We start from the raw sequence: 21,314 nt of genomic DNA, 5'->3' as shown, positions 1-21,314 counted from the left end.
TCCCAAGGACTATTTCCATGGAATGATAATTCACAAAGCTATGAGAATCCAAACCCAGCAGAGAGTCTGCTTGAGATTTTCTCTCTCTCCCTCTATCTCTTCCCCTCCCTATCTCTAAAATAAATATATAAATCTTTTAAAGAATAAAATAAAAATAAAACTTCTGAGGGACAGAAGTCCAAATGCAGTTTCAGAGAGTTAAAGTCAAAGTATATGCAAAGCTGGTTCTTCTGGAGATTCCAGGGAAGACTCTGTTCCATTTCTTCTCCTTGCCTCCAGAAATCACTTGAATTTCTTTTGGTTCATGGCTTTTCTTCTATATTCAAAAGTAGAAATTGTATCACCCAGCCCTCTGTTTCCATTGTCACATCTCTGTCTCTCATTTCCCTGCCTTCTCTTCCCTCATTCCCTTATGTGATTACATAAGAACCAGCCTGATCATCTTCCAATGTCAAGATCTTTAATTTAATCACATCTGTGAACTTTATCTTTTGCCAGGTAAGGAAATTGGTTAACTGGATTCCCCCTTTGGGGGAAACATTACTCTTACTGTCAGAGGGATTATTGAACATTATCAGGTAAGAATCATGCCTTTTTGAAAGACTACAAATAATTTTTTTTTCTTTTTTTTCTTTCTTCTTTCTTTCTTTCTTTCTTTCTTTCTTTCTTTCTTTCTTTCTTTCTTTCTTTCTTCTTTCTTTCTTTCTTTCTTCTTTCTTCTTTCCTCTTTCTTTTCTTTTTCTTTATTGTATGCCTTTTAAGGAAAGACGTAAAACACCAAGTGTCACAAAGCAGTTGACACATTTTTGACAAAGTTCATTTATTTTTATTTAAAATTGCATTAAAACATAATTAGATAAACTCATACTATTTTGTGACTACTTACTGCTAAGTTCTTCCTCAACTATTTTCAAAGTCCAAGTAGAACTGAGAGAACCACCTCCTCCAAGAGAAGAGAAGTCAAGAAAAGTTGGTTACTTGTCAGTCTGTATATGATCAGGTCTTTGCTTCCCTCCTTGGGGTAGACCACTATGTTGGTGACCCCCAATGAACCATACTTTCCTATATATGTGCCCCTGGCACCTTGACTGTGGGCTTGGGTATGAGTCTTATTTTGGCAAATTTGATATTAGCAAGAATGATGTAAGTAAGCACAAAATTGATGGGTGTTTGTGAACTGAGGTTTGTTCTCTTAGGAGATTCCTTCCTGTGTCTTGTAAAGAAACTTGAACTCAGTTACTACATAATGAGACTATGTATAGACAAATCTTGGATTTTAAATATTTTCTTAAAAGTTCTACCCTCCACTGGGCACCTCGCTGAATGTGAATGCATTTGGCCATTCCACATGGAGTGGAAGCACTGTTCACCTGATCACAGTCAACACCCTAGATTTCAAGAAATGATAGATCATTGCTATCATGTGCCACTAAGTTTTGAAATGTTATGGAATGCAGCAGAAGATAACAGAGATTCCTTGGAAGTATAATATTCAGTAGAAACTCTTAGTTTTCATTCAGTGCAAGGTGAGTCAGACCTAAGTGAGATATTAGAACATGACACACAAGACAAAAGATTTCTTAATAGTTAATATAAGACAGACTATAGAAGAACTCATATTTTAGCTTCCTTCCTTTCTTAAATGTGCGTAAATTATCTCATGTGATTAGGACTTAAGCAAGTCCCACTGTCTGTTACCATTTCCATATGTCAAATAGATGAGGATTTGTTCTTCTATTGGAGAGTTGTTCACAGGTGGAAAATTTCACTCTTTAATTTTTTCCTCCCAATTGGGAACAAATGTTATGGAAACACTTCTCTTTAGCGGTTATAGAGATTTTCTTTTTCTTTTTCAGATTTTGTTTATTTGACAGAGAGTATCAGAGAGCACAAGTGAAGGGAACAGTAGAGGGAGCAGGAAAAGGAGGCTCTCAGTGAGCAGGAAGCCCAATGTGGGGCTCAGTCCCAGGACCCAGGAATCATGACCTGAGCTGAAGGTAGATGCTTAACTGACTGAGCCACCCAGGCACCCCTGAGATTTTCTTTAAGTTATAGAAACCATTCTGTCATTTCATTATAAAAGATAAAATGAAAGTAGATGTTTCCTCCAGGTTCAGCAACCACATATTTCAGGAAAATACTGACACTGATTCTGAGTATGAAGGACTATGTTTCTGGGAATGGGTGTTTTTTTGTTTACAACTCAGAGCCTGATATTCACATTATTAAATTTGTTGTTATTTGGTATTTACATTGTTGGTAGGTTCATAGAATATCCAATTCTATGGTCTCCCCTTATATTTGCATATCCTAGAGCACAAAATAAGAGATGCCATGTCAGGTGGTTTCAGATTAATGTGATCTGGATACTAAACTCATCATTCTCATTCAGCCACAGGTCCACACTCTCACCTTTATGAAAGACTATTTTATTAAACAAATAAATAAAGACGGTTATAGAATCTCTATAACTTTGTAGGCCACAGTCCTTTCAGAAAAATTAATAGTTAAGTATAGTGGGTTTAATTAAAATGACAAAACACATTTGACCCAGTGTTAGAATTGTTCATTATTTACTCACATCAGTGTAGGGAGCCAACATGACGTTCATTATTTCGTAAGGCAAAGCCAGATAATTTTGTAGGACCTGCTATGTACAGAAATCTAAGGCTCCTGGGTTAAGCAATGAAAGTGAACCCACTATATATATCTTATGTACTGACACACAGAGCAGCGTCATTACAGAGTAAAATTTAATGGTTGAAAATCTGGGTCTGGAGTTATCGTACTTGGAACAATTCCCAGGTCTGCTGCTTTATCAATGAGGTTGGACAACTTATCAAAACTTCCTGTGCCTCAGTTTCTTAATTTCAAAAATGGTGTAATAGACCATGCCTCATAATACCATCATAAGTTGTAAGTGTTTTCAAGCAAGTCACATAAAGCATTCTAAAAGTGACTGGCTATTAGGAACCCATTATATGTTATATATAATTATTTCTTCAATATTATTATTACTAACTTAATTGAATTATTTGGAGGAATAAAAGTGAACATGAGCTGTCTCCTAATCAAGTTTCTCCTGTCCATTGTTCCAGACAGATACAACTTTATTTGATACCCAGCAAGTTGTGTTTTTACCATAACTTATGAATTTCAAATCACACACATTCATTGGTTAGAGTCAGTCAGGAAAAAAGTTAAATTCATGCCACTAGAAGCATTAGTAGCCACCATCAGAAAGGATAGGATTAGAGGACCATATTAGAAAATAAAACTAAGTAAAATTTCTCAAATTCGAGCAACTGAGTGGTCTTATTCTTTTCACAGCCAGTCTTTTCTGAGCCTGTCTGGCTTCTAACATGCACTGTCAGGGTCTTTTATGAATTTTGTTGAAACTAAATTACAATAATTAGGAAAAAAAATATTAACGTTCCTTTTAAGTTTCCTTGGATTTACCACAGCAAAGTATGAGGGCTTAAAACAGTAGCAAAAATAAGAAGTCAAGGTTTAAACAGTTTCAGACTCTCTTGAATCTCTGGGCAAGAATTGGATTCATGACTTTCTCTTAGTTTCTGGTGTTTAATCTTTCTATTTCTTCACTTGCAGCTGCATGATCCTCTCCCTATCTCTGTCATCACATAGCATTCCCCATTGTTGCCATGTCATTACAGAATGCCTTTCTTTCTTTTTTTTAAGGATTTTTATTCACTTATTTATTCATGAGAGACACACAGAGAGAGGGGCAGAGACATAGGCAGAGGGAGAAGCAGGCTCCCCGCAAGGAGCGCAATGCGGGACTCAACCCCAGCCTATATTTATAAAGCTATGTTTTATAGAATTTTATATGTTTATAAAATTTTCTATGTTTATATAGAATTTACAGAACTTATAAAACTATGTTCAAATAACCTGAGCCAAAGGCAGATGCTCAACAACTGAGCCACCCTGGTGTCCCTCAGAATGCCTTTCTAGAAGGATCCTAGTCATGGTGGATCAGTGGCCAATACTATTCTAGTTATTAATCACACACACAATGCTCCTCATTCTCAATAAAATTACATTTTGAGGTGTAAGGATTAGGATTTAAACACGTCTTTTTTAGAGGACACAATTCAACCCATTATAGTCTTCTCTTTGTCCTTTCCCATGTGCATAATGCATCCACCTCATTCTCTTATTCCAAGATTCATGTAACCATCCCTGGCTCAACTCCACATCCAAGATCCTATCTAAATATAATCACTTTGAAAAATACCACATTTTGTTTTCTAAGTCATCTAAATCAGACTTGTCTGGCTTATCCTGAGCAACAATTCCTTTCTAGTCATAAATCTGTGAGACTTAAAAAACAAGTTATCTGCTTCCAAGATAAAATGGTAGGGGAGGCATGGAATGGGCATGCTCCCATTCCAAAAAAGGAGAATTTGAAATGACAAAAAAGGGTCACTTGTCCAATGCAAGTTCACAACTCAGCAGAGCAAATCCCATATGTTTCAAAACCTGAGAATGGTTCTCTGTAGCTTGATCGTCTATCTCTGGCCTGAAGAGGCAGCCCTGCCTCCTCAGCTCTGGGCAGTGGGTAGGCTCTGGAATAAAGCACATCACCACAACCTCTGGAGCCAAGGATTTCCTGTCAGTCTGGACCTTGGCATCTGTGGCTCTCTGCCCAGAGAGTCTTCCTTCTTCAGTAAGACTTATCTCAGTTCTTTATGCAGGGTAGCAACATTTCTAGCTTCTCCAGCCACACCTTGAGCCTATTTCCAGAGGAAGTATTCTGGACGGCTGAGAATTTTCCAAATCATTAAGTGCTAGTTTCCTCTTACTCTGTAATTCCTTCTTCAATTTCTCTCTTTCTTCTCACAGTATACTATAAGCAGAAAGGAGAAACCAGGCAACACTTTCCACATTTTTCTTGAGAATTTCCTCAGCTAAATATCCATGTTGATCATTTAAAAGTCCCACTTTCCACCACTGAATAGCAGAACATAATCTAGCCAAGTTCTTTGTCACTTTATAATAAGTATCATCTTTAATTCAGGTTCCAATAACATAGTCCTTATTTCTCCTTGAGACCTCAACAGAAGCAGCTTTAACATTCATTTCTAGCAACATTCTGTTCATGATGATATATCCACTGTCTATGACAAGAGAAGCATTCTGTGCAGCTCTCTTCTTTTCTTCTTGACTCTTCTCCAGGATTGACTGTAATATCCATATTTCTACCAATATACTTTTCAATGCAGTGTAGACTCTATCACGCACTTCAAAATTCTTCCAACCTCTACTCATTACCCAATTCCAAACTACTTCCATATTTTCAGCTACTTGTTACAGCATCACCATGCTCCCTGCATGACAATTTGTATTAATTTCTTAGGGCTCTGTAGCAAAGGACCATAAACTAAAGGGTTAGAACAATTGAAACTTATTGTCTCATATTGCTGGAGGCTAGAAATTCAAATTCCAGGTGCTGACAGGTCTATGATTTCTCAAAGGCTTTAAGGAGGGAATCTGTTTCATGTTTTCCCTCAGCTTCTGATGTTACCAGTAGCATTTGATGTTCTTTGACTAGCAGCTGCTTAACTCCCATATCAGCTTCCTCTTCACATGCCAACTTCCACACACATGTCTGTGTCTTCATATGGCCTCATCACTTCATCTTAATTTAACTAATTACCTATGCAACAACCTTATCTATAAACAGAGTCACATTCTGAGATAAGTGGGGGAGGATTTCAACATATCTTTTCAGGGGGACACAATACAATTGATATCATGTCTCTAGCAGAAGAGTGAAGGGAAAATTTTGGGTCCCAACAGGAAAAACAATCCCCGACTACCACACATCTATACATTGCAGAATTTATAAAACTATGTTAGACCGGTTGAAGAGCATCCATGTCTTATCTACCATATAGACTGGCTAATATGACTGGGAAAAGATATTTCATAAAATATGAAACAGAGCACCCTCATTCACTCCTACCCAATACCCTTCTATGATTTTGTGGATTTCTGGAATCTAATAATGTTTCACATTCTTGTGTGATACAGTAGAAGAGCCCTACTGTTTGCCATTTGGCAAAGTCCATTCCTTAAGTGCTTCACAAAATGTGACTCTACTCATTCAAATAGCATCACTATCCTGAACATTTGCTGAACACAGAGAGTGGTTTTTAAGTCTTTATTTTCCTATTAGCCATCAAAATAGCATTCTCTTTTAGAAACTAAGTTAATTTAAGGGAGAAGTATCAAGAAATAATTTCAGTGTAAAGTTGGAGCACTGTTGTGACCTGGAAATAAGTGCATGAAATCATTTGTTCTAACTTCCCTAATCTCATCTTTATGGTTTTCCATGATGAGAGTTTTCTTCCTTACTCAATTTGGAACCAACTTCCATGCTTCTTACTCATAAAAATAGTGTTAATTAATCTCTTGGGCAATGTTCTCATTAAGTTTTCTTGCTACCATTTCAGTCTAAGTTGTCTTCTTCCTTTCACTCATGTCTCTTTGTACAATCAAGTTTTTCAATCATATTTAATTTTACTTTGAAACCAGAATGGGGATTCTTCAATAAGGTTCAATTTTTTTTTCTGTTATTTATGAGTTATCTGTGGTAGCCTTTCTTCTAAGTTTCTCATCCATCATGGCATACATATTTGGACAGTATAATGTGATTCTTTTTATGTGATTCTTTTTTTTTTTTTTTTTTTTTTTTTTTTTTTTTTTTTTTATTTATGATGGTCACACAGAGAGAGAGAGAGAGAGGCAGAGACACAGGCAGAGGGAGAAGCAGGCTCCATGCACCGGGAGCCCGACGTGGGATTCGATCCCGGGTCTCCAGGATCGCGCCCTGGGCCAAAGGCAGGCGCCAAACCGCTGCGCCACCCAGGGATCCCTTTTTATGTGATTCTTAAAGAAAGTTTAAATACATCTGTCCAAAGACCTAAAAGGAAAGAAGGAGCAGAACCTGACCTCTCTGTCTTACCCGACATCAACTCTAATTCCCAGGGAGGAAAGACCTCTAAATGTGTGTTCCAGTTCTCACGTACATCATCCATCATCTGTTGGGATTCACTCACATGATAAAAGCATAGCCTAGATTTTTTTTATCTTCTTCCCTTCAAAGATGCAAAAATTGCTTACATATTATTTTGCATTCTCAACTCTCTTTTTATGTTTAAATATGACTGGTTCTGTAATGACAAGGCAATTAGACAGTTTTTTTCATGGCCACATTTTACAGATCTTTTCAAGTGTTGCCAAGTTCTTTCACGTAGCTCAGCTTCCTTGGAACCTGTGTGATGCTGCATGTGTATGTTGTGATCTCAACCCCAAGCCCCAGCATGTGAAATATTGAGCTTTTTATTTACAACATTTTTAAAAGTTCTGAGTGTGACTCCATAGTTGACTAATAGAAAGTTAAGTACATTTTTTTTTAAATTTTTATTTATTTATGATAGTCACAGAGAGAGAAAGAGAGAGAGGCAGAGACATAGGCAGAGGGAGAAGCAGGCTCCATGCACCGGGAGCCCGACATGGGATTCGATCCCGGGTCTCCAGGATCGTGCCCTGGGCCAAAGGCAGGTGCCAAACCGCTGCGCCACCCAGGGATCCCAAGTTAAGTGCATTTTATTTAAATATTTCTCTTTGAAGTTTTCTTCTATAAGGGAAAATTGAACAATTTCTTTGGATTTTTGGAATTCAAAAGAACTTTTGAAACACAGTACATTTTAAAAACAATAAAACAACACACAGAGAAAAGGAGAAAAAAAGTGAGAACTAAGTTATTATCAATTACCTTCGAAAGAAACACTTTTTATTCATAAGAAGGCAATTCACATTTTGGCAAAAGCCTATTAGGATCCTGGATTCTCTCACTATCCTATTGTATTAATTATCATTGCTGCAGAACAAATTTCCCCAAATTTGGTGGTTTAAAAACAACACATATTTTTTATCTCACAGCACTGTGTCAGAAGTCTGGTCATAGCTTGGCTGGATCTTCCATGTAGGGCATCAGAAAGCAGCAACCAAGGTGTCAGCCAGGCTGCATCTTATCTCAAGGCTCCACTGGGGAAACCCCCCTTCCACATTCTCTAGCCTGTGGGTGGAATTTGCTTCCTGACAGTGGTAGTTCACCAAAAGCACCAGTTCCCTGCTGGTTGTTGTCACTGGCTGGACCCCCAGACCTGAACTTTACTGCTCGCCTGCTTGTACTCACTGACCTTTGTACCACATTTTTCTTTAAGCTCCTCTTTCTGGCTTTTCTCTTAACTCAGGCACAAGATATGAAGGGCATAGCATCCCATGATGGAAACAGAAACTATCCCTCAAGCAATAACTGCCTGGACAAAGAGCTCTGGCAGCCCAGACCACCCAGACCAATTAGAGATTAACTCCGACTCTGGCTTGCACAGATGTGAAGTGATCTCTCAAATGGCCGACAATTAACTTTACCTCACTGTATTGCTAAAATCTGCACCCAAGGAGGAGCACAAGTTCATTTACATAAAATGCAATGTATGTATAAGCATGTTTTCCTAAAGCACCTGCACAACTTTATTCTCACCTCTACATACAATGATAAGGCTCCAAAAGGAACCTATTCACCCTTGCTTGAGGTGTCATGCACGACTTTGGATATTATTCCCCATGATCTCCTATTTGCTACAAAAAAAAAAAAAAAAAAAAAATTCCCTTTATGGAACAACTCCACCTGGTATAGTTTCTATCTGTGACTCACCCAGGGGCAAACTCACATTAGTTTGGTTACAATGTCAGCTGGAGATGGCCTCCAGTTCGTAGTTGCCTGCCTCAGCTGTTTGTCGTGTAGGTCTTCCAGTGTAGTCAAAGTTTTCCAAAATCAGTGAGGGAAAGGTTCCGTAGAGTGTGTCAGCTTTCTGACAGGCCTATGATGTAACATAATCATGGAAGTGAAATCTCATTTCTTTGCCATATTTTATTCATTAGAAGCAAGTTAGAGATCCCTCGAACACTCAAGAGGAGGGAAGAATATAGAAGCATAAACACCCAGGGATGGAGATCAAAGGAGTAGGTGAGGGCATGCATACCATGTAGGGGAATGGACCAGAATACTTGAATCTTTTGGACATCTTTGGCTAAATATCAAAAATTTGATATTTGTGAAGCCCATAAGCTAAGACTGAATAGATTAATATATTAATCTTAATAATTTAAAAACAATAGATTCTTCTTATTTAAAACAAGTGAGCAAACATTTCAGAATTCTATGAGACAAACATTTGTCAAAGGATTTTCTATGACAAACCCTTTATCTTATATTCAAGCTCTATTTAATGATATACTGCCACTAACTGGATTTCTAGTACTGAGATCTGAGATCTTTCTCTTTCAAGTGCCTGAAACATTTGAGCAGAACTAGAAAATTCATTTTACCCCATCCTCTTATCCCAGGCACCCTGCCATCATCCTGCTTTTTTATTGCATGTGTAAACACATTGTCTCCAATCCAGCTCTGTGAGGACAATCTTCACTGTTTTTGCCACAAACTGCTGGGATGATAGGCAGGAGGGGCATGTAGTGTACTTTGTATTTTAACATTGAGAATAGTGAAAAGCATGTTTCCCCTGTCCTTTAAAAAAAGATAGTACGAGAGAGAACACATGTGATATTTTCATGAGGCAGCATGAAGTCTAAGATCTTTGAAGTATCTCATACTTTCATGTATTCCTTTTTGTAGGCATCATGTAAATTCTGTAAGAGAACTAGAACAAACTCTTTGCCACTGCATGGCCTTGTATGGTTGGCAGTGGATCGAGTTTTAGGTTCACACATGGACTTTTCTAAGCATCCCCTGATTTATCAATTTAATGAGTTTTAATTTAAATGACAACTTTTTGGGGCCACCTGGCTGGCTGTCAATTAAGCATCTGCCTTCTGCTCAGGTCATGACCCCAGGGGCCTGGGATCAAGCCCCATGTTATTTTCCCTGCTCAGCAAGGAGCATGCTTCTTCCTCCTACTCATGCTCTCTCTCTCTCTCTCTCTCTCTCTTTCTCTCAAATAAATAAAATCTTTGAAAACATAATAAATGAAAACACTTTCAATTTCCTGTATGCCTTTTTGCTTTTCTGTTTAAATTCTTCAGTTGTTCATTTATATCCCCCTGTATTTGGTTTTATGTTTTTGTTTTTTTTTTTTTGTTTTTTTTTTTTTTTTTTGCCATTGCTCTGTGTCTTTGAGGACTCTTCCCAGCCAACTCCTGGAAAACCGTTGAGGTTGCTTGGGCACAGGAATTAGGTCACTTCTTGATATGCAAATAAAGCAGATGTAAAGAGGGTCCTTACTTATTTCATGAGTGTTTCTTTTGGGGGGGGTATGGGAATGTTAGTTTGAAGACCCATCTTTTGATAGCATTTGGGGGTGGGTATGAGTACAGAGGTGTGTGACGTTGGGGCAAATCACCTGTCACCAACATGTGTCTAGGCAAAATGGCAGGAGAGAGGGCTTTCTGAAAAGGATCGTTTGATGTGACACTAAATACAGGGCCGACTCTCTCTGGAAGCTGTAGACTGTAAGAGTGGTGCCAAGCCTCCACCTGTAGCAAGAGTTAGGGCTCCCTGGAAAAGAGAAAGATAGGATGTAGCTCTCTGGCCCAAGAGAAGTCCTTTCAGGTCCCCAGCTATTTTCTGTGATCTTTGCTGGACTTTCAGAGCACACTTCTAGCAGAACTCCCTAGGAGGTGTCAGAATGACAAAGAAATGCAAAAACCTCAGGAGTTAAGGATTTTAAGAGAACAAAGGGAATGCAGCAGCTAACAAGTCTCTAGCCTAAGAATATCAGAGACAAAAAAATCAGTGATAAAACTCTTGTTGCAGAACTCCGGGTGCTGTTTCAAAAGTGAGGAGGGCCCTTAGCTGAGATGAGGAGGCCAGGACCCCTCCAGTTCGTACTGGAGCATGCCCATATTCTCTCCTGGTTGGGCAGTTACCTCTCTTTCAATATAATATTAAAGTCTTGCCCTGGGAGGAACACAAGTATCATTGCCATAACAAGATGCACGTACAGACATATTTTCTAAGTATCTGTGCAACTTTATGCCTCTGTTTACCTGTGATGACAAAGCTTCTCTTTCTGAATATTTATCATAATCCTAAATAAAAGTAAGTCATTCATTCCTGCTCCAGGAAGTCAGGGCTTTGGAAGTGATCCTATGATCTCCTTATTTACGGCAAATAAGGTTTCCTTTGTGTGAGGACATCACCTGGTGTAGTCTCTACCTGTAATTCACCAAGGGGAGAAGTCAGTCACAAAACTGTTGGCTGACAAAAGCCCATGTCTGGTCCGTAGAGGTCTCTTCATTGTGTTGGATAACTGCGGCCACAGTGCGGAATATGGATTATATCATTCCACTCTAGAATCCTTCTAGAATCCTCAGGAAGGTCTGTGAGCTTGAAAGGTTGCATCTGCTACTGGACCACTGGACAGAGGGAAAAAAAGGTTGGCGGACATATCTGAGCATTTTAAATATATGTGCTTTAAAGTATTTTTCTTAAATTCCTTCAGCATAACATGTATTCTTTGTTGAATTTACTTACTTTTCACAATGTAACTTCCTAACATTTTGAAATTTTAGTTTACAATTTTAAAAATATATATTTTATTTATTTATTCATGAGAGACACAGAGAGAGGCAGAGGCAGGAGAAGGGGGAGAAGCAGGTGCCTTGCGGGCAGCATGATGTGGGACTGGATTCCAGGACCCCAGGACCCCAGGATCAATCACAACCCGAGCCAAAAGCAGATGCTCAACCACTGAGCCACTCAGGTGTCCCTTAGTTTATAATTTCCTCTTGCTTAGGATCTTCCTTTCTGTGTGTGTGTGTGTGTGTGTGTGTGTGTGTGTGTGTGATGGATTTTTCACACTTTTTCTATCTAGGCTCAGACTTCCCTGACCTTCTCTATGCCAACATTCCTAATTCTACCCCTGGCCTACCCTGAAGCATAAAACCCAGATGATGGAGGTACAAATAGTTCTGCTCCTAAGTCACTGAGTAACTTGGCACAGATTCTAATTGTGTGATTATTTTTTCCCTCAGATTTTAACTCAGGTAATAGCTGGATATGTTGGTTTCTAGTTCTTGCAGCAGAAAGTGACAATAATTTTGTTCCCCCTGTGTTTAAATTTGAGGGGAGTTGGAATATAAGCAGTTGTCACCTATAAGCCTCTTCCTATTCACTGTGATTTACTGGATTTTTTAGTCTAGTCATCCTTGAAGTTCCAAAATAGTATCATATTGTGCTTTTGATGTGCAGATTCTTAATGATTAATGATTTGGGGCATCTTTTCATGTTTTTCAGTCATTTTTTTTCTCTTTTTGGAGACACGAGCATTCAGATTCGTTGCCCATATTTGAATCAGGTGTCTTTTTATTTGAGTTGTGTTAGCTCTTTTTAAATTGTAGGTAAAAAAAAAATAATAATTATAATAATAAAATAAATTGTAGGTAAGTCCTTTATCAGGTATATGATTAGCAATTATTTTCTCTGATTCTGTGAACTTTTACTTTTTTAGTAGTGCCCTTTAAAGCAGAAAGTTTTTTTTTTTTTTTTTTTAATTTTGATGAGTCAAATTCAGCAATTTTTTCTTTTGTTGATCTTGGATTGTTGCCATACCCAATCAGTTGCTAAAGTCCAAAGTCATAAGGATTTATCTATTTATTTTTTAAATAGTTTTATTGTTTTACCTTTCACATTTAAGTTTTTGATAAATTTCAAGTTAATTTTTTTGTATGCTATTAGAAAGGGATCCACCTTTTTCTTTTGCATGTGTTAATCCACTTGACCCAGTACAATATGTTGAAAAGACTATTCTTTGTCCGTTCAAAGATCCTGGCACCACTGTTAAAAAATAAGTTAATTATAGATGCACAGTTTTATTTCCAGACCTTCAATTCAATTACATTAATATATAGGTCTATCCTAGTATCTGTACCACTCTGTCTTGATTCCCATTATTGGTTTGGAAATCAAGAAATTTGAGTCCTCCTTTATGTTGTTCTTTCCCAGGATTGTTTTAACTCTCCTGAGTCCCTTGCAATTCCATATGGACTTTTATAATATTGAGCAATTTTTTACAAAAAGTCAGAATTCTAATAGAGATTGAGTTAAGTCTATAGATCAGCTTGAGAGTATTGCTGTCTTAATATCAATTCTTCTGATGCATGGGATGTTTTTCCATTTATTTAGATCATCTTTACTTTCAATGACATTTTATAGTTTCCCCTATGCTTTGTACTTTTTTGTTTCATTTATTCCTAAGTATTTTATTCTTTTTCAAAGTAATTGCAAATAAGATTGTTTTCTTACTTCCGTTTCATATTGTTCATTATTATTATATAGAGACTGCATAGATTTTTTTTATTGGCATTGTATTCTGCAACCTTGATGGACATGTTGCTTAGTTGTAACAGCTTTTTAGTTGGTTTCTTAAGATTTCTATATATAAGGACATGTCGTCTGTAAATTGAGATTCTTTGACTTTCTTTTCCAAACTGAAGCCTTTTTATTTATTTTTCTTCCCTATAACTTTGTCTAGAACTTCCAGTACAGGTGAATAAAAATAGCAAGAACAACATTTTTGTCTTGTTCTTCTTTGTTTGAAAGCAAACAACCTTTCACCATTACATGTGATGTTAGGTTTGTCATAGATACTCTATTAGGTTAAATTTCTTCCTCCTATTTGTAGTAGGTATGTATATTGCATGCTTTTATCATGAAAGGATATAATGGCATTTCAAATGCTCTTTCTGCATAAGTTAGATTATTATTTTATTTTTGGTTTTTTATTCTAATGACATGGTATGTTGAATTAATTTATATTTGGATGTTAAGCCAACCTTGCATCCTGGTATAAATCACACCTAACCAAGGCGTATAATTATTTTTACATCTTGACTAATTTGGTTTGCAAATACTTTGCTAAACATTTTTGCATTCAAATTCATAAGAAGTTATTCTGTAGTATTATTATCTTATGATGTATTTGGTTTTTATATATGATTAATACTGACCTTTTAGATGAGTAACATGAGTACTTTTGGTGGTTTTTAAGGCAAGGACATTTTTGAGAAAAATCTAAAAATTAAATCCATTACATTGTCAGCTTTATTTCTATCAATAAGTTTTCAAGTTTAATACCTACCTTACATGCCTGAGCTTCCTTCCATCTTTGGGTCTTAATTCAATGCATGGTGATTTTATCAGTTAGTCAGCATTCTCCAGAGAAACAGAAACAATAGGGTACATTGATACCTACATCCATGTCTTTGATACTATTTCTACCTTTACCTATTTGTATACCTACATCTATCCATCCATTCATATCTATCATCTATTTATCTATCCAACAAGAGATTTATTTATTTATCAATTAATTTGAGACAGTGTGGGATAGAGAAAGCGAGAGGCTAGCGACAAGCAGACTCCGTGCTGAGCATGGAGACTGATATGGAGCTTGATCCCATGACCCTGAGATCACGACCTGAAACAAAATCAGTAGTCAGAGACTTAATTGCCTGAGCACTCAGGTGCCCCTCGAGAGATTTATTTTTAAGGAAATGGATCATGGAATTTATGTAGCATCTGGCAAATCTGAAATTCAGGGCAAGCTGGCAGACTGAGATGTCAAAGGAGTTCTCGAATCCAGATTTGAAAGGATATGAATCTCATAGGATTTCGATACTGTAGTCTTGAGGCTAAATTTCTTGTCCTTTGGAAAATCTCTGTCTTTCTTTTAAGACCTTCAACTGATTGGATGAGGCTTCCCCGTATTATGGAGGATAATCTGCTTTCACTCAGAATCTGCTGATTTAAACGTTAATAACATCTAAAAAATAACTTCACAGCAACATCCAGACTAGTGTTTGATCAACTGGGCACCATAGTCTGGCCAAGTAGACAAATAATATTAATCATCACAGCAGTTTTTCTCTTTTCTGAACACCTATAACACTCATTGTATTGTCAACAACTGTTAATTACACCAAATTACATCCTGTCTTAGTGTGATTAAACTAATTTATGCACACACTTCTGTGTGAAACAAGGTAAAATAGCATCGAACTACGTGTCTGTATTCCTAATCTTAAGGATTACTGACTACATGCATCTTTAATGTGTATTATGTTCCTGATCACAAATGTTCAAAAGATCCTTAATGCCTAATGAATCAGTTTTCTTTTTTTGGTGCTATACATCAAGATTTATCAAATTATGACCCATAAGTCAAATTCATATTGCAGTTTTTGTAAATAATATTTTATTAGAGCACAGAATTCTCATTAATTTCATACTCTCAACTGTAATATTCATGATGTAACTACAGAGTTGAATCATTGGAATAGAGAAAGTTTATTCTATTGGAATAGAGAGAGTTTATCCAAAATATTCTGTCTTAACTGAAAAAGTTTGCCAACCTCTATTGTTCACTAAAGCACTGACCCATTATTTCAGAACTCTACTGTCCATATTTTGCAATAATTGTAGTTAATCACATTTTTGCCTTTCACCCACAATTTCCTCTGCAGGGACATTCTAACTCTGTCTCATTGACTTACAGACCAAAATTATACTTTTTAGCATGCTCGTCTCAGGTAATATCTCAATTCCCAGTGCCTTTTCTTATATCTCTGGAGAGAAATTAGTCTTTTTTTCCTCTCTTCTTACCAGTGGTTACTAAAATATGTCTATTTTATGAACTTTGTTGTACCTTTTATTTTACTACTTCATTTTATTTCTTTTTAAAAAAGTATTTTTAAATTAAATTCAATTAGTTAACATACAGTGTATTATAAGTTTCAGAAGTACAGGTCAGTGATTCACCAGTCTTATATAACACCCACTGTTCATTACATGATATGTCCTCCTTAATTTCCATCACCCAGTTACCCCATTCCCTAACCCATTCCCCTCCAGCAATCCTCACTTTGCTTCCTATGATTAACAGTCTCTTATGGTTTGTCTTTCTCTTATTTCATCTCGTTTTATTCCCCCCCCTTCCCCTATGATCCTCTTTTTTTATTTCTTGAATTCCCCATGTGAGTCATATCATATGATAATTGTCTTTCTCTGATTGACTTATTTCAGTTAGCATAGTATTCTCTAGTTACATCCAAGTCTTTGCAAATGGGAAGGTTTCATTTTTTTTGATGGCTGAGCAGTATTCCATTGTATATTTATACCATATTTCTTTATCCATTCACCTGTCAATGGATATCTGGGCTCTTTCTATATTTTGGCTATTGTGGACATTGCTGCTAAAAATATTGGGGTGCAGGTGCCCCTTGAGATCACCGTATTTGTATCTTTAGGGTAAATACCTAGTAGTGCAATTGCTGGTTCATAGAGTGTCTCTATTTTTAACTTTTTGAGGAACCTCCGTACTGTTTTCCAGAATGACTACAGCATCTTGCATTCCCACCAACAGTGACAGGTTTTTCCTTTCTCTGCATCCTGATCAACATCTATCATTTCCTGACTTGTTAATTTTAGCCATTCTGACTGGTGTGAGGTATTATATCATTGTTGTTTTGATTTGTATTTTCCTGATGTCAAGTGATGTTGAGCATTTTTTCAGGTGTCTGTTGACTATTTGTAGGTTTTCTTTGGAGAAATATTTCTTCATGTCTTCTGCCTATTTCTTCATTGGAAGATTTGTTCATTGGATGTTGAATTTGGTAAGTTCCTTACAGAATTGGATACTAGCCTTTAGCCTTTTATATGATATAACATCTGCAAATATCTTCTCCCATTCTGTCAGTTGTTTTTGGTTTTGTTGACTGTTTCCTTTGCCTTACAAAAGCTTTTTATTTTGATGTCTCAGTAGTTCATTTTTGCTTTTGTTTCCCTTGTCTTTGGAGATGTGTCTATCAAGACGTTGCTGTGGCCAAAGTCACAGAGGTTACTGCCTCAGTTCTCTTCTAGGGTTTAATGAATTTCTGTCTCACATTTAGGTCTTCCATCCATTTTGAGTCCATTTTTGTGTATGATGTAAGAGAATGATCCAGCTTAATGCTTCTGCATGTGACTGTCCAATTTTCCCAACACCATTTGTTTAGAACACTGCCTTTTTTCCATTGGATCTTCTTTCCTGCTTTGTTGAAGATTAGTTGACCATAGAGTCGAGGATCTATTTTAGGGTTCTCTCTTCTGTTCCATTGATCTGTGGGGTCTGTTTTTGTGCCCGTATCATACTGTCTTGATTATCAAAGCTTTGCAATAGAGCTTAAAGTCCAGAATTGTGATGCCCCTAGCTTTGGTTTTCTTTTTCAACATTCCTTTGGCTATTTGGGGTCTTTTCTGGTTCCATACAAATTTTAGGATTATTTGTTGCAGCTCAGCTAAAAAAAGTTGGTGATATTTTGATAGGGATTACACTGAGTGTATATATTGCTCTAGGTAACATAGACATTTTAGCAATATTTGTGAGCATGGGAAATTTTTCCATTTCTTTGTGTTTGCCTCAATCTATTTCATGAGTGTTCTATATTTTTCTGAGTACGGATCCTTTGCCTATTTTATTAGGTTTATTCCTATGTATCTTATAGTTTTTGTGCAATTGTAAATGAGATTGACTCCTTAATTTCTCTTTCTTCTATCTCATTGGTAGTATACAGGGATGCAAATGATTTCTGTGTATTGATTTTATAACCTGCCACTTTGATGAATTCCCGTATGAACTCTAGTAATTTTGGAGTAAAGTCTTTTGGATTTTCCACATACAGTATCATGTCATCTGTGAAGAGTGAAAGTTTGACTTATTTTTTGCCTATTCAGATATCTTTTATTTATTTTTGCTGTATGACCGCTGAGACTAGAACCTCTACTACCATGTGTTTGTTTGGTTTTTTAAGATTTTATTTATTTATGAGAAAGAGAGAGACAGACACAAAGACACAGGCAGAGGGAGAAGCAGGCTCCATGCAGGAAGCTCGATGTGACACTCAATCCCAGGACTCTGGGATCACTGCCAGAGCCAGAGGCAGATGTTCAACTACTGAGCCACCCAGGCCCCCCTCTACTACCATGTTGAACAACAGTGGTGGTAGAGGACATCCCTGCTATGTTCCTTACATTAGGGGAAAATCTCTAAGAAAATGATATTTGCTGTGGGCTTTTTGTTTATGGCTTCTATGATATTGAGGCATGGTCCCTCTATCCCTACACTATGAAGAGTTCTAATCTAGAAATGATGCTATAATTTGTCAAATGCTTTTTCTGCATACATTGAGAAGATCATATGGTTCTTATCCTTCCTTATAGTAATGTACTCTATCACATTGATTAGTGGATGTTAAACCAACTTTGCAGCCCAGGAATAAATTCCTCTTGGTCATGATGAATAACTCTTTTCATGTACTGTTGAATAGTATTGGCTGGAATTTGGGGAAAATTTTGGCGTCCATATTCATCCGGGTTATTGGTTTGTAATTCTTCTTTTTGATGGGGTCTTTGTCTGGTTTTGGGATTAAGGTAATGCTGGCCTCAAAGAAAGAGTTGGTAAGTTTTTCTTTCATTTCTATTTTTTAAACCACTTCAAATGAATAAATATTATTCCTTTATTTTATTTTTTTAAAGATTTATTTATTTATTTATTTATTTATTTGAGACACAGAGAGAGGCAGAGACACAGGCAGAGGGAGAATCAGGCTCCTCACATGGAGCCCAGTGTGGAACTCCATCCTGGATCCTGGGATCATGCCCTAAACCAAAGGCAGACACTCAACCACTGAGCCATCCAAGTGTCCCTGTATCATTTCTTTAAATGTTTAGTAGAATTCCCCTGGGAAGCCATCAGCCTTGGATTCTTATTTGTTGGGAGATTTTTGATTACTAATTTAATTTCTTTGCTGGTTTTGGGTCTGTTCAGGTTTAATATTTCTTCCTGTTTCATTTCTGGTAGTTTATACACCTCTAGAAATGCATCTATTTTTTCCAGATTGCCTTATCTGTTGGATTATAGTTGTTCATAATATGTTCTCATAATTGTATTTCTTTGATGTTGGTTGTAATCTCTCCTCTTTCATTAATGATTTTATTGATTTGAGTCCTTTCTCTTTTCTTTTTGAAAAGTCTGGCTATGGTTTTATCATCTTATTAATTCTTCCAAAGAACCAGGTCCTAGTTTTGTTGATCTGTTCTACTGTTCTTTTCATCCTATTTCATTGAGTTCTGCTCTAATATTTATTAATTTTAATCTCCTGCTTGGTTTAGGCTTTATTTGCTATTCTTTTCCCAGCTCCTTTAGGTAGATGTTTAGGTTGTGTATTTGAGACTTTTCTTATTCTTGTGAGAGGCTTGTACTTCCCTCTTAGGACTGCCTTTGCTGTATCACAAGGGTTTTGAACAGTTGTATACTCATTTTTATTTATTTCCATGAATTTTTAAAATTCTTTAATTTCCTGGTTGACCCACTCATTATTTAGTAGAATGTAGTTTAACCTCCAAGTATTTGAGTTCCTTCCAAATCTCCTTATTGTGATTGAGTTCAAGTTTCAAAGCACTGTGCTCTGAAAATATGCAGGGAACGACCCTAGTCCTTTGGTGCCAGTTCAAACATGATTTATGACCTCATATGTGATCTATTCTGGAGAATGTTTCATATGACCTCAAGAAGAATGTGTAGTCTGTTGCTTTAGGATGAAATGCTCTGATTATATCTGTGAAGTCCATCTGGTCCAGTGTGTCATCAAAAGTCCTTGTTTCCTTGTTGATCTTCTGCTTAGATGTCTGTCCATTGTTGTGAGGGGGGTGTTAAAGTACCCTACTATTATTGTATTATTATCAATGTGTTTCTTTAATTTTGTTATTAATTGGTTTATACAATTGCTGCCCCATGTTATGGGTATAAATATTTACAGTTGTTAGATCTTGTTGGATAGACCCTTTAATTATGATATAATGTCCTTCTTTTATTATAGTGTTTGGTTTAAAATCTAGATTGTCTGATATAAAGATTGCTATCCCAGCTTTGTTTTGATGTCCATTAGTATGATAAGTGGTTTCTGCCCCTTCAGTTTCCATCTGGAGGTGTCTGGGTCTCCAGTGAGTCTCTTGGAGGAAGCATATAGATGGGTCATGATTTTAATCTGATCTGATACCCTGTGTCTTTTGATTGGGGCCTTTAGTCCATTTTCATTCTGAGTAACTATTGAAAAATCTGAATTTAGTGCCATTGTATTACCTGTGAAATCATTGTTTCTGTAGATTGTCTCTGTTCCTTTCTGGTTTCTGGTTACTTTTCGGCTCTCTTTGTTTAAAAAAAAAAAAAAAAAAAAATTCCTTTAGTATTTTTTGCAGGGCTGCTTTAGTGATTACAAATTCTTTCAGTTTCTGTTTGTCTTGTAAGCTTTTTATCTCTCTTCCTATTTTGAATGACATTTTTGCTGATTAAAGTATTCTTGGCTGTTATTTTTCTCATTCAGTATCCTTTCTGGCCTGCCAGGTCTCTGCTGATAGGTCTACTGTCAGTCTAATGTTTATACCTTTGTAGGTTAAAGACCCCTTGTCTTGTCTCATGCTGCTTTCAGGATTTTCTCTTTGTCTCTGAGATTTGCAAGCTTCAATATTATATGGCAAGGTGTTGACCTGTATTGATTTTGAAGGGGGTTCCCTGTGCCTCCTGGACTCAAATGCCTGTTTTCTTCTCCAGATTAGGGAAGTTCACTGCTATCATTTGCTCCAATATGCCTTCTGCCTCTCTCCCTCTCTCTGTTTCCTCTTCTTTGGGGATCCCAATTATTCTAATGTTGTTTCTCTCTCTCTTTTTAATGTTGTTTCTCTTTATGGTATCAGTTATCTCTCAAATTCTCCTTTCATGATCCAGTAGTTGTTTATCTCTCATTTTCCTAAGCTTCTTTATTCTTCATTTTGTCTTCCTTATTACTACTTCTCTCTTCTGCCTCATTTTTTTCCCAGCAGTTAGAGCCTCTATTTCTTATTGCATCTCACTAACAAGCTTTTTGATTTCTACTTGATTAGATGCTAGTTCTCTTATTTATCCAGAAAGGGATTCTCTAGTGTCTCCTATACTTTTTTTTTTCAAGTTCACATATTATCTTTATAATCATTAGTTTGAACTCTAGTTCTGACATCTTACTTATATCCATATGGCTTAGGTCCCTGCAGTCATTAGTGCCTTTTGTTCTCTCTTTTTTTAGGTGAGTTTTTCCATTCTGTCATCCTGTCCAGGAAAGAATAGATGAAAAAGAGAACAAAATACTAAAATAGCAATAATGACCTCTGAGAAATATACACTAAACCAATCAGA

The 21,314-nt window shown here is 36.7% G+C and overlaps 2 long non-coding RNA genes across 5 annotated transcripts in view; one reads left to right on the top strand and one right to left on the bottom strand.

The window, feature by feature from the left end:
* Positions 1–719: 719 nt before the first annotated feature.
* Positions 720–11,391, bottom strand: LOC111090862. 3 transcript variants are annotated; one of them, XR_005373039.1, is made up of 3 exons: positions 11,267–11,391; positions 8,766–8,915; positions 720–754 (listed from the first exon to the last, which is right to left on the bottom strand). It is a non-coding gene; the product is annotated as an uncharacterized LOC111090862 (long non-coding RNA). The 3 variants fall into 3 exon arrangements; XR_005373037.1 differs by having other exon boundaries at positions 11,098–11,380; XR_005373038.1 differs by lacking the exon at positions 720–754 and adding an exon at positions 886–943 and having other exon boundaries at positions 11,098–11,380.
* Positions 11,392–11,420: 29 nt separating this feature from the next.
* The window catches only part of LOC111090861, a 71,503-nt gene continuing 61,609 nt past the window's right edge, over positions 11,421–21,314 (top strand). For both annotated transcript variants that reach the window (XR_005373035.1, XR_005373034.1), the window contains exon 1: positions 11,421–11,486. This is a non-coding gene — a long non-coding RNA (uncharacterized LOC111090861). The remainder of the gene's footprint in view (positions 11,487–21,314) is intronic.

The sequence above is a fragment of the Canis lupus genome, chromosome 18 (assembly GCF_011100685.1).
Source record: "Canis lupus familiaris isolate Mischka breed German Shepherd chromosome 18, alternate assembly UU_Cfam_GSD_1.0, whole genome shotgun sequence".
Lineage (NCBI taxonomy): Eukaryota > Metazoa > Chordata > Mammalia > Carnivora > Canidae > Canis > Canis lupus.
The sequence above is the reverse complement of the archived record's forward strand: the minus strand, read 5'-3'. Positions and strand labels throughout refer to the sequence as shown.